Below are 14717 nucleotides of genomic sequence, written 5' to 3'. Positions count from 1 at the left end.
ACAGGTCTCCACTCTGACTCACCTTGATATTGGACTTCCAGCCTCCAGAACTATGAGAAAGTAAACTCCTGGGGGTTTTTTTACGATTTTATTTTTCCTTTTTCTCCCCAAAGCCCCCTGGTACATAGTTGCATATTTTTAGTTGTGGGTCCTTCTAGTTGTGGCATGTGGGACGCCACCTCAGCATAGCCTGACGAGCGGTGCCATGTCCGCGCCCAGGATCCGAACCCGCAAAACCCTGGGCCAACGAAGTGCAGCGCGAGAACTTAACCACTCGCCCGCGGGGCCAGCCCCAACTCCTGTTTTTTAAGCTACTCAGTCTGTGGTATATCGTTATGTCAGTCCTCGCAAACTAATACAGATGACTATAAGTGAATGTCTGAAAGACATTTAGAAGTCAAAAATTACCAAATTCGGTGACTCAATATGAGTTTTAACGGAGAGGTGACTCCAGATAGTGGAGCCAGTTTCTGAGGTAGGAACTCCAAGATGAGGAGCGGGATAGATTAAAGATAATAACTTCAGTCGTGGACCTACCGAACCAATCTTGTAATCACCTACCTCTTCACTTGTTATAGGAGAAAAATAATCTCCCACTGTCTATTCCACTTTCAGTTGAGAATCTTGTTTTGTGAAGCTGAAAGCATTCCAGTAGGAACCAGGAATTTCCTCAAATACCTCACCTACTAAATAATACGGAAGGTATCTTTTTTCCCCCAGTTTTATGGAGACATAATTGACATACAACATAGTATAAGTTTAAGGTATACGATGTGATGATTTGATACACGTATATATTGCAAAATGATTACCACAATAAGGTTAGTTAACACTTCCATCACTTTATATAATTACCTTTTTTCTGGTGATAACATTGAAGATCTACTCTCTTAGCGACTTTCAAGTGCACAATTCAGTATTGTTAACTATAGTCACCATGCTGCACATTATATTCCCAAAACTTATTCATCTTATAATTGAAAGTGTGTATCCTTTGACCAACATCTCCTCCTTTCCCCCACCTCCAGCCCTGGTAACCACCACTCTATTCTTTGTTTCTATGAATTCTGCTTTTTTAGATTCCACATGTAAGTGAGATTATACAGTATTTGCCTTTCTGTGTCTGGCTTATTTCATTTAGCATAATGCCCATCAAGTTCATCTTTATTGTCACAAAAGGCAGGATTTCCTTCTTTTTATGGCTGAATAATATTCCATTGTGTGTGTGTGTGTGTGTCCGTGTCTGTGTGTGTGTGTATACACAGACCACATGGACACTTTGGTTGCTTCCATGTCTTGGTCATTGTGAATAATGCTGCACTAAATATGGAGATGCAGATATCTCATCAAGACAGCAATTTCATTTTATGGTCGGTATCTTGAAAGTGCAGGCCAAGATGCTTGCTTAGCCTACTAAAGCTAAGAGCCTCCAGCTTTTAATCTAGGGCTTCCTTTCTCCTCTTCAGTTTCTACTTAGAAAATAACAATAATTTAAAAGATAGCACTGACCACCCTCTCTGTACAAAGATAATAAAATTAAATAATAAAATTGAAAATAGTCATCAGTTAGTTAACAGGTACAATACAATTTGAAGTGTATATTCATATTCATTTAATAAGCAAACAGTAGATGCTCAATAAATACTGCTGATTGAATTTGACATGAGAATCACTGAAAATTATTAGCAAAATCATTTTCAGTTTCCTTGTTGTATAAGAAAAAACTCACGAAGACTCTTCTTTGCATTTTTTTTTCATAAAAGAAATTTTTTAAAAAGCCAATTATCTCTACCACTTTATTTTTGAATTTTACTACACAAAACCCTACAAAGTAACTTCCCCTCTGTGGTCTACTGCAGGAATAGAGATAAGAAATGTGTCTCTGGTTTCCCAGGGGAATTCCAGGAAACTTTAAAAAAAAATAATAATGCCAATTCTCTTTAAGCATTGCAAAACATAGAAAAATGAAGGGAACCTCTCAGTTCTTTTTGTGAAGGAGAAAAACGCTGATATTAATCTTGAGGATATATATATCCTCAAAAAACACACACATACCCACACAAAGAAACTCCAGACCAATTTCAACTTACGACTATCAATGTAAAAATCCTAAAGAAAATATTAGCGAACAGAATCTATCAATAGTTCAAAGACAAGAGTAGTACACCATGACCAAATATGGCTTAGTCTAAGATCATTCAATATGAGAAAATGTATTAATTCTATTTACAATAAAAGTATCACTTTAACATTTAAGTCAGAGCATGTCACTACTCTGCTCCAAGATCTCCAAAGACTCCCCATTTCACTCAGAGTAAAAGCCAAAACTTCCAACACTCACCTGAAGGGTCTACATAACGTGGCAACTGTTGCCTGTGCCTCTTACTCCCTCCACTCAGTCACACAGCTCCAGCCACACTGGACACTCTGCTGCTCCTCAGACAATCGGGAATGTTCCCGCCTTAACGTCTTTGCCCTGCTACGCCCGTTTCCTGGGACACTTCCCCCAAATATCTGCGGGCTTAACTCCCTCACCTCCTTCGATTTTTTGTTTAAATGTCACCCTCACAATAAGGCTTATGCTGACCACCCTGCTTAACGCTGTAACTGTCCTCTCCCCACCATGGCCCTTCTGATTTCTTACCCTGGTCTATGTTTCCTTTTCTGTATCACCTTCTAGAACTGATTCGATATATTTATATATCATCATTTTCATTTCTTGTCTCTCTCTCCTGCCATAATATAAGCTCTAAAAGACCAGGACTCTTTGTTTTGTTCACCACGTGTTCCATATGTCTACAATAGTACTTGACACACAGATAGCATTCAATTGACTTTTAAAAATACATGACTGAATGATTTATTTAATATCTGAAGCAAAGTCTCATGGTATTCTCTATAGACATTAACAAGCCATTTGACAAATAAATACATATTTTTGCTAAATGTCAACCAAATAGAAATTAATGGCTAAATCCTTAACATGATTTACCTCCAGAACATTCTTAGTGGGAAAACACTGGAGGCATTCCACTCCTGTCAGGTAAAAGGATGCCCACTATCACCACTAACACTTAACATGCCATGGGATGTATTAGCTGATTCAGTTTAAAAAGCATGAAATCACAAATACCAAAAGAATGGGCAGAACAAACTCTAACTATTTGGAGATAAGAGGACTATACAACGAGAGTAAAAAAAAAAAAATGAAAAACTATGAAGATGAACTTGAGATTTAGTGAAGTATCAGACCACAAAATTAATATATAGAGAGCAATAATCTTCACATGTACAAACAGCAACCAGTTAAATGTATAATGAAATAGAAGATGCAAGTTACAACACAACAATAAAACAAAATAACAAATAAAATACTTAAGAATTATTTTTCAAATAAATGTGCAAAGCTTTATTAGGAAAACGTAAACATGAGTAGAAATGGCAACTGAAAAAAAAAGAGAAAGAATAAATGTCATAAAAATGTTCATTCTCCCTACATTAATTTATAAATTTAAAATTATACCAATAAAATATCAACAGGTTTTTGTTTCTGGAAATAAACAAGCTGAGTCTAAAGTCAATATGGAAAAATAAATAAGTATAAGAGGAAATCTCTAAAAATTAAAAGCAATGAGAGAAGATTAGATTGTTTAGATTTTAAAACATACTATAAAACCTCGATAATCAAAACAGCATGTATCGGCACATGGTTCACCCACCAAAGAAGCAAACTACAAGTTTAGTGGATTAGCTTCCTATTGCTACTGTAACCAATTAGGAAAACTTTATGGCTTAAAACAACACAAACTTATTATCTTAAATTTCTGGAGGTCATCCCACAATCCCACTCCTGGGTATATAGCCAAAGGAAATGAAATCAATATCTCAAAGAGGTATCTGCACTCCCACGTTCATTGTAACATTGTTCACAATAGACAAGACACGGAAACAACTAAGTGCCCATTGATGGATGAATGGATAAAGAAAATGGGGTATCCATCTAGCTCTCTCTCTACATGACATATATATATATTAAATAGAATATTATTCAGCCATGACAAAGGAAATTCTGCCATTTATGACAACATGGATGAACATGCTAAGTGAAATAAACTAGACACAGAAAAACAACTACTATATGATCTCACTTATATGTGAAATCTAAAAAAATCAAACTCACAGAAGCAGAGTAGAATGATGGTTGCCAGAGGCTTAGGGTGGAGGGGGTGGGGGGAGAAAATGGGGAGATGTTAGTCAAAGCGAGTACACTTTCAGTTATAAGTTAAACAAGTCCCAGGGATCTAATGTACAAAATGGTGACTATATTTAACAAAATTGAATTGTATACTTGAAATTAGCTAAAAGAGTATCTTAATTGTTCTCACCACACACAAAAAAAATAGTAACTATGTGAGGTGATGGATGTCTTAATTAATTTGATTGTAGTAATCATTTCACAATGTGTATACATGTATATATATACATATATATATATCAGATCATCATGTTGTACACCTTAAATATATAATATATATAGTTCTCATTTGTCAGTTATACCTCAATGAAGATTGGGGAGAAAAGAAGTCCAAAATGAGTCTCACTGGGCTGATATCAGGGTGTCAGCAGGGCTGTATTCCTTCTGAAGGCACTTAGGGAGAATCCATTTTCTTTCCTTTAAGAAGCTGCCTGAATTTCTCAGCTCATGGTCCCCTGCCACATTCAAAGCCAGAGGTCGCTGGTCAAGTCTTTTTCAGATTACATCAGTCTGACATTGACTCTGCTTCTGCCTCTTGCTTTCGCTTTTTTTTTTTGATTGAATTGGCCCAATAGAGCAATTTTGAGATGGAGTTGGAAAGGTGAAGAACTGCCAGAATCCAGCCCCTTGACTATATGCAATCCCTAGTTACTGCTTGAACCATTTCATTATAAGTTTAGATGTTAGATGTTTTTGTTGTTCCTCCTGCTTCACTTTTAAGGACCTGAGATTATGTTTGGTTCATCCAGATAATCCAGGATAATTTCCCTATCTGAATGTCAGCTGATTAGTAAACTTAATTGCATCTGCTACCTTAATTCCACTTTCCCATGTAACAAAACATATTCATAGATTCAGCAATTAGGATAAAGACATCTTTGGGAGGTGATTGTTCTACCTACCACACCCAGAAATAGTTTTAAATATTTAAATGACTTTATATATGATAAAACAAGCATCTCAAATAATTTGGGCAAAGTTGGACTTTTTAATGAATGGTTTTGAAATAACAGAGTACTCCTCAGGAAAAGATTAGATCCATGGGTCACATACACACTGCAACAGGATAAACTCCAAAAGGATCAAGAGATGTAAATATAAATAAATAAATGAATCATAGAAATATTAGAAGAAAGCATGGCAAATTTCTTTATAATCTCATGGAGAGACCCTTCTAATTATGACTTTGGCAGACAGACTTTCAGGTGGCCACCAGCATCCATGCCTCCTGGTATTCATGTCTTTATGAAAATCCCCTCTGCCTGAGTGTAGGTGGACCTATGACTTGCTTCTAACTATCAGAACGTAACAATGATGGATGTACATGATTATGTGTATGTGATTACATGAGTGCAGCACAAATCTCACTGGAGTCACTCTCTCTCTCCCTCCCCCTCCCCTTTTCCCTCTTTCTTTTGCAAGCTTCCAAAAATTCTACAGAAGAAAAGAAATTAATTTGGCCAACAACTACAGTGAGCTTGAAAGTAGATTCTTCCACAGTTGGGTCTGCAGATGAGACAACAGCCCAGCTAGTGCACTGATTGTAGCTTTGTGAGACCCTGAGCAGAGAACCCCACTAAGTAGTGCCCAAACTCTTAGCCCACAGAAACTTTGAGATAATAATTATGTCGTTTGGAGCTGCTAGATTTGTAGTAATTTATTACACAGCATAGAAAACCAATACAATTACTCAAAATTTAGAATACATAGAAAAAAATTAATAAATTTTACTAGGTTAAAATTTAAAATTTCTGTATTGCAAAGCAAACAAAGGAACAGATATACAAATACTATAATTAAAAGATAAGAATACATAAGCAAGGTCAAAAGACAATTGACTACAAAAAAAGTAATTATTAAATGCCAATCTCCTCAATAGATTAAAAAAAGTTCCCAAAAATCAACAAGAGAAAGATCAATCACCCAGTAGATAGTCAATGGGACAAGAACATATAGTTTTCAGAAAAGAAATACAAATGGCCTTTAAATATATTAAGCAATACTCAATCTCACTTATAAGAAAAATTTAATTAAAACTGTACTGGGATATCATTTACACCTCACAGATCTGTTAAATTCTAGATTTGATAACACATTGTATTGGTAAGCATTAAAAAAGCACATATTCTCACATGCTGCTGGTCTAAGTTGGAGGGCAATTTAACAATATCAATCAACATCACAAATACATGTACCTTTGATTCAGCAATTTCACTACTCAGAATTTACCCTAAAGAGGTGCTCACACTTATATAAAATGATGACTTTTAGGACTACTTGTAATAAGATTAAAAAACAAGCTAATGTCTACTAATAAGAAACTAGTTAAATTATGACACATCCATTCAGTGGAATGGTGTGCAGCTATAAAATGATACTGATGTCTTTCTGTATTGATTGGAACAGACTGGATTACTATTCACCAGTTATTCTCAACTCCCCTACTGTGACACCTCTCTCTACAGAAGGATTGTATATCCCCATCCTGCTGAACTTGGGAAAAGGTGTGCCTTGATTTTGTCCAATGAAATGTGGGCATATATGTCATGGGTCACCTCCAAACAGGAGATTTAAGAGCCAGCATGTGATTTACTGTGTCTTTTTTCTCTCTGCCACAAGCCTGGCAATGTTCCAGATAGATGTTTTTCCATGAGCCTGAATTCTTGAGAGACAATGGCCTACAGCTGATCCACAATAGACATGTAGTATGACTCAAATATAAATCTATGTGGTTTTAAGGCATAGAGATTTTAGGATCATCATAGTCACCTATCCTGGCCAATGCACTCATGTAGAAAAGTTTCCAAGATATATTGTCAGGTGAAAAAAGCAAAGTACAAAAGAGTGTGAATACGTATGCCACACTCTTCACTTAAAAATCAAGGGGGAAAAAGCACATATGAATATATGTGTGTACTAAACTCAAATAAGCATAACAAATCTCTGGATGATTTTTATCTCTCTGGTCCAATAGGAACTGGACAAGTGGGAGACAGGGTTGGGAGAGATACTCCTTTTTGTATTTTCTGATATGTGATGATATGTTTGTACTATCTATCCAAAAATTTAAATGCATTTTTAAGAAACGAAACACCCATCTCTAAAACATATGTCAGAATAAAATCTTAAGACAATTAGAGAGCCAATGGGAGAAGAAAAACCTACAGGAAGTCTTCTTAGAGCTTGAACAGAGCCAATGGCATGGTCTTTCCAATGACTGCCATTCCCATAATTGTGCCTGCCTCTGAACATGTTCATCTGGCAAAATCCTATACTTGAGTCTGTGATAAATCATTGGGGGATGTATTGAACTCTTATGTACTTTTTGCCATGCTATATAACTTTCTTTTTGTTGGTATTTTGCCTCTACAGTGTAATGTAAGCAGCTTCAATTCAATTAAACAAAAACTGAACACTGAGTTTGGTTATTAGATGGAGTCACTGCCTTCATTGATAGCAAATATTCTAAGGCAGGCATGAAATATGATACACATAAAAATACAGAGGTAACAAAAAGGCATCGAGAAACTTCCCCAAAGAGGTGATATATCAATTTTGAAGGCAGACTAAGAGAATAGAGAAAGAGAATGTTCTAGGAGGAAGCAAGTGCATGGACAAACTGATAAATGGGTAAAGCAGAATGAAGACAAGTTTGGAGAACAGTGAGTTGCTAAAACGAGAAGTGTGTTTTTTCAGAGGGAGAGGAGGAACATTAGAGGAAGAACAATGATCAATTTATCAAGGGCCTTGACAACTTATGCTCCACGGTTTAAGCTCCATCCTTGGGAGCTGTGGAGCCAGAACAGCTTTCAGCAGGGAGAACACATGACCAGATTCATGTGTTCACCTGGCTAGCAGTTAGAAGATTCATTGGAAGGGGCAAGACTGAAAAATGCAGTTGTCCACTGAGATACGATGAGAGTAGTGTTTCCTTTGGATTCCTCTTTGTACCCTACTCAACAGCATGCACCAACATAGTAAATCACCACAGAGACCCGCAACAGCCACGGATTACCTGCAACATCACTTAACTTTTTCCTGACAATACCTTAGCTCTAAAAGTAAAATAGTGTAGGAATCAATATACTTTGGACTGCTCTAGCATTTTGGAGCAACATTTTACCTAAATATGTTAACATTTATACCAGAATTATATGAAAACCAAGATTTATCCTATCTGTTATTGAAAATTCATCTGACAGTGTTTGGGTTCTGTAGATACCAGAGATGGTGTTTTGATTTTTCAACTTTGCTATAAACACTTAGGTTGCCAAGTTCCATCACCTTTCATTACCACCTAAAGTAAAAGACTTTACTGCAGTCTTGTAGTTTCCCCAGTAAAGGAGTTCTGTTGCTCACCTTCGTGAAAACACACACATACACACACACACACAAAAACAAGCCATCCACCTACCAACTAGATTCTTCCTTCAGGGGGATCAGGTTTTCTTTTTCTTATTTTATTTTATTTAATAACAAAGGCTAAAAAGCATTACCAACTAGGGTTTCACAACAGGTAAAACTTCCTAGGACTCTTGTTTGAAGGTTTTTAAATGGAAGATAAAAATGCCGAGAATTCACAAGGCTTCTCAAATTGAAAGTTGGATGGAGATACATAAGAAAAGGACATAGAGAAACTCTCTCAGGAGATTTAAATAGACCTGTTTGAAGACTCAAAGAATCATCCAGTCAGGAAGAAAACAATATACAACCTTTAACTAGAAATAGACCCTAATCTCAACTGTACCAGTCTTTTTTCAGTGCAAAAAGACTACTCTACTTTAGATGAATAATATGCATTAGTAATTAAGAAGAACATAAACTGAATACATTAGAGGGTAGTTACACTGGAAAAGCTAGAACTTAGAGAGTTTTTTACTTGGAAACAGCCTTTGACAATGCAAACATGTATCCCTATCATTCTCTATGTCTATTCAACTAAGTAATGATCAGAACACCAACAGAAATGGCCACATACAAAATTTTTTTCCAGGATGCTTTATTTTTTAGTGTAGTCAGAATATTTATTTATACAACTCACTATTTAAAATAGTGAAGATTTTGAAAAGCCAAATAACTTCAGAATAAAAATCATCTGTATCTTTTAATATGAAACAACAATGCCTAAGCAGCTAATATTGCTATCTTTAATATTCGTGGATTTGTTAATATTAGAATATAGATTTCAAAAAGTAACAATCAAATATTCAGATTGGTTATTGAAGAGGAAACAAGGAATTTTAAACTTTTTAGTTTCAGATTTCAAACTAGTCTACTTTGAATCCAATGTTGAATTCTATAGTTATTGCCTTATCAGGAGTCAGCTAAGGATACTGCCGGGGAGCAGTGACAGTAGAGGCTGGGAATGGGGCTGGGTGCAGTGTTGGTGATGTGCCCCCTACTTTCACCCACATATCTGCCTAGCATACTAAGCGGTGACCATGCCAGTGGAGTCATGGGGAGCGGCTGTGACTGACTCAGAGTAGCACAGGCAGGGTGCGGGGTGGGGCAGGGTCGGGGTTTGGATGGCAGGGCAGACAGCATTGGTGGAGGTGTCGTTGACAGAGAGCCAAGCCACAGTCTCCCTGGGTCCAGGCCAAAAGGGAATCACTGACATCCCGGTATGTATCCTGCCCTGACGCAAGGACATCGTGCTGGCTGCCCTAGAACTTCATGGAAGTGCTGACTAGGGGAGACCGAAGGAGGAGGTCATTGGAAAAGTGATGTGATTAACTATATCGTGATTCAGAAAGGAGCATCAGAGATACTGACAAGCCCTCAAACAAAATATCACATTGACGCTCTTTAAAAACCAACCAATGGTTTGGAAATTATTGGAACTATTTGATAAACAATTTAAATTAAAACTTATAACACTTGGTAAGCTGTCTTATGATATGTGTCAGTTAAGTTAGAAAAAAATATTTTTAAAAATTTACTTATACTTCAAATTTATATATTAATTCCTCAGACCATCTGGTTAGTGATATTTTTGAATATTTTTTTCATCTCACTCTCACACTCCCACTCCATGGGATGAGGGCTTAGATCTACATTGTTTACCAATACAACCCCAAAGAAAAACACAGTGCTGGCACATAGCGGGCCTCAAAATATTATCCAATGAATAATTAAATAATGGAATAAATATGTACTCAACTATCAGTTATGATTTCCCAAGTCCCCCTAAATCCAAAGTCAACAATTCAATTTCACACCAAAAAACATGAGAACCTACTAAGTGTAATTCACCATGGGAATTCTATGAGGGTATGAAGATGAAAATTACCCACTCCCTGCTCTCAAATAACTTAAATATGATGAGAGACAGAGCTTCTTGATAAAAAGTTAAACCTCTAATAGTTATTACAGACTTCTGTGCTGAACTCTGCCTTCTAGCAACAGCAGGCTCTTCAGGAAATGATATACCTAACAGCATGCACATGGCCACACACCTGTGGTATTTCAGCCTTGACACTGGGTAAAGGGTTTGGGATTTCAGGATTGTGCCTCCCCTACATTGTTGCAGAAACAATGCTCCCCTCATAGCTGTAGTTGTCAAGTAGAGGAGATATTACACTTGCTTCTGGCTCTATATGACATGGCAGCTGTTTCATCACCAAATTTCTTGGTTTTGCTTTGTTCTCCCTCTTTTAAAGTTAGAAAATAATATTTTGCATTTTTAATAAATATAGATGTTTTATTAATTCTACTAAATTATGTTCAGTCTGATCCTTGTGAACATGGTGGTCTTCTTGCCTAATGTGTGATAATAGAGGGGAGCACATGTTGTGCATTTTGAGAAGCAAACAACACAGATGCTTAAAGGATCTAAACAATAACCAGGGTACCATAGAGGAAAAACATATTAACTCATCGGTGCCTTATACTTATTTATAATAAAATAAGGTAAAAATGACATCAAAACATCCGATTTTAGTGAAATGTTTTTGAGTAATAAAGATTTCTAGAATCCATAGACTTGTCCCAACTTCTTCAGCTCTATGGATTTGACAGGTTGTATATGTAAAAGCATGACAATCCTTTATAATTGTTAGAAGAACACCCTTCCAGAACATCTCAACAGTCACAGATGGATTTTCGTCTATCCTTTAGAAGCAAAAAAATAAAAAGCTTTACCATGATCAACATCAAATCAATATCTGTTACATGAGGCACATCCAGGTATTTAACGCTATATGCCCTGCCTCAGCTTCCGTTCATTTGTATGTGCTCTAACTCCTAAAAATGTTGAAAGTGAAATTTAAAAACAGTCTCACTGTAGAGGATTTTCTTCCACTCCACTCTAGTGCTACATAAGCCCTTCTTAAACCCAGCAAGGAGACTTACACATGCACTATTCATATCCCAAGCCAATAATAAGTAAAAATAACACTACCTTGCAACCTTATAAACCTTCCATAAACGTTATGTCATTTCAGAATGGAAATTAACATATTTTTCTGAATATTCTTTTAGCAACCTGCTGTGCTCACCATTCATTTGATAAAAGATAAAGAAATGCCAATGAGTCTTTTAGGAAAAAGCTCTCCAGACAAATTGTCACATGGAGCAAAAAAAATCTCTGGGTGAACAGAGCCCAGAGCTCACTTGTAGGTGTCAGTAGGGTCAATGCAGTAAATAAGCATAACACAGTGTTTCTCTAATATCAATTTCTTCATATCTTCATGTCTTCACCCCTGTGTTACTAAGCGATGTAAGGCTATTTTGTGTTATTCAGTTGAGCTTTGCTCTATGTCTTTTCACTGGCAATAAAAAGATAAAGAAATAAACAGTAATACATAAAAGGAGTTAGCAAAGCTTTCTAGCGACACAGATTATTGATCTGAGCTAATAAAAAGTTTCCTTTTTAAAAGATCATAGTGCCAAAAACAAAATAAATGAATATTAAATCAACGATTTACAATATATTGGTGTCCTATATTCTACAAAACCACAAATTGAAGAACTCCTCCTCTTATCTCTCACTTCCTTTTATTATGCTGCATTTGGTGTCTTTGGGCAGTATTTACATTCTAAACTGAAATTTGAATACCAAATAAGACATAGTAGCAACTGTTCTAAAAATCATGAAAGTTAGGGCCAGCCAGTGGCATAATGGTTAAGTGTACATGCTCCACTTTGGCAGTCCAGGGTTTGCAGGTTCAGATTCTGGGTGTGGACCTACATATCGTTCGTCAAGTCTTGCTGTGGCAGTGTCTCACATATAAAGTGAAGGAGGATTGGCACAGCTGTTAACACAGGGACAATCTTCCTCAGGCAAAAAGACAAAGATTGGCAACAGATGTTAGCTCGGGCCAATCTTCTTTACCAAAACAATAAAAAAATCATGACACAAATTTCTCTATAAACCATAAGAACACTCTGCTCCAAACTATCAGACTGTTTCCAGTTTGATTGTCCCTGAGAGAAGGAAAAAGTCACACAAAAAATCTGGACCTTTCCTTCAGGTGTGGTCAGATAGGAAAGTGCTTTCAGCCACAGGCTGAGGGGTAGCTGGAAACGGGTGGTGGCGGGGAATGGGACACAATCTTTGCCCTAACAGAGTGTTTCCCCATCCCTGTGCAAAAGACAAAAGGGGAGGAATGGTAAGAAACCAGGTGAGAGGGATAAAGGGGGACACGCATCCCCTTTCTCTTGGAAGAGATCCTATTTTAAGCACAATATCTTCAAGCAAAAGCAAAACGTCAGTGGAAGACTGGAGGGACTTGCGGGGGGAAGTGGTTCCTTCACCACCAACATCCCCAGCTTTTTTCCCAACACCCAAGAGGTTAAAAACTACTTAGAGCATGAAATAATTGGCAAACATATATTAACATAAATTGCAAAACATGTCTATTTGTCTTGATTATAAATTAACAAAATGCTAAGATAAAAATGAAAAGAAAGATAGAAAATGGATATTACTAACTGGTCTAGCTACCTATTGCTACCATGGCTAAATAATCTGTCCTCTTCTTCAAAATTATTTTATCTAGTTATTGTATGAAAAGGGAAAGTAATGCCATGGACTATTAAAACTCGACGTGTCCTACCTAAAAACTATACTCAGGACACAGGAACCAACTGAAAGAGTTCCAAGTGGCCAAAGGTGGAACAATTTAAGCAACAAAATTCATAAAGTAATATGGGATTGTAATCAACAAGTCCACACTAACATAAATAAATGATTGAATAAATCAGTATACAAAGGAGAAGAGACAATTTTCTCGTGCAGAAAAATTCCAAATAATGTGTGTAGGATACTCTACCCTCAAGGACATGGCACAGAACCCCTGCCTCCCAGGACTCTTTAAGTGTGGACTGCACAGAGTAACTCACTTCCAAAGAGTACAACATGGAAAGGGGGTTAGAGAGTAACTTTACAGGGGAGAAATCTGACAAACACTCCCTCACCAGGTGATCAAGGTTAACCTCAACAAGCGTTAAGACATGTGGATAGCAGGTGCTCCTGATATGATGTGATGAGAATGGCATCTTACTTCTGTGGTCTCCCTCCCAAGAACCCATTAACCCAGTCAAATCATGAGAAAATATCAAATTCCAATAGAGTGGCATCTTACAATATACCCAACTAGTATTCCTGGAAACTGTCAAGGTCATCAAAAACAAGTCAAGTCTGAGAAAACTGTCACAGCCAAGAGGAGACTCGGGAGACATTACAACTAAAACGTAATGTGGTATCCTAGATACAATCTTGGAACAGAAAAAGAATATTGGATAAAAACTAAGGAGATATGAATAAAGTATGGACTTTAGTTAATAATAATGAATCAATATTGGTCCGTTAACTTTAGCAAATGTACCATAATAACTTAAGGTGTTATTAATAGGGGAAACTGAGTGTGAAGTCCATGGGAATTCTGTATTACTTCATAATTTTTCTGCAAATCCAAAACTGCTCTAAAATAGAAAGTTTAACAAAAGTTATACAAATACAAATGTATTGTGCCACTCATGTTTCAGTTTAACAAAACAATTACTGTTCATGCTTTCACTCTATTCAATGTAAGCTGTGATGAGAAGAACAAATCTGACAACCCAATTGAACTACATCCTTCTGCAGAGACTTCTCATTAGATTTTTAACCTTACTAGGTACAAATTAGGTTAAATTAGGTAAGTAAACTTGACAAAACATAAGCTAATTCTATACTTGTTTTTATATGCATTAGCTTCATTCTCTATGTATTTTTCTTTGTTACAAATCAAGTGTATTGTTGAAGACATATTTCAAAGATTAAGATGTCCTGCTTTAAAGGATAGGTGAAAACCTACTGCAGAAAATCCCATTTTTCTTCCATCGGGAGTTATTTTCTCTTCACTTTTGTAAAATTGCTGGCTTTGGACTCAAACAAGACTTTTTCTTTTCCCTTCACAGCAGATCTTGTCCACCTACTGTGTAAAGAAATTAAGGTTCCACTCTCTATTGTGAAGTCATA

The 14717-nt window shown here is 36.5% G+C and overlaps 1 protein-coding gene across 18 annotated transcripts in view; it reads right to left on the bottom strand.

The window, feature by feature from the left end:
- Positions 1–14717, bottom strand: part of INPP4B (inositol polyphosphate-4-phosphatase type II B) — a 747831-nt gene that overhangs the window by 696271 nt on the left and 36843 nt on the right. The window lies entirely within an intron of this gene.

Source organism: Equus caballus, chromosome 2 (assembly GCF_041296265.1).
Source record: "Equus caballus isolate H_3958 breed thoroughbred chromosome 2, TB-T2T, whole genome shotgun sequence".
Taxonomy (NCBI): domain Eukaryota; kingdom Metazoa; phylum Chordata; class Mammalia; order Perissodactyla; family Equidae; genus Equus; species Equus caballus.
The sequence above is the reverse complement of the archived record's forward strand: the minus strand, read 5'-3'. Positions and strand labels throughout refer to the sequence as shown.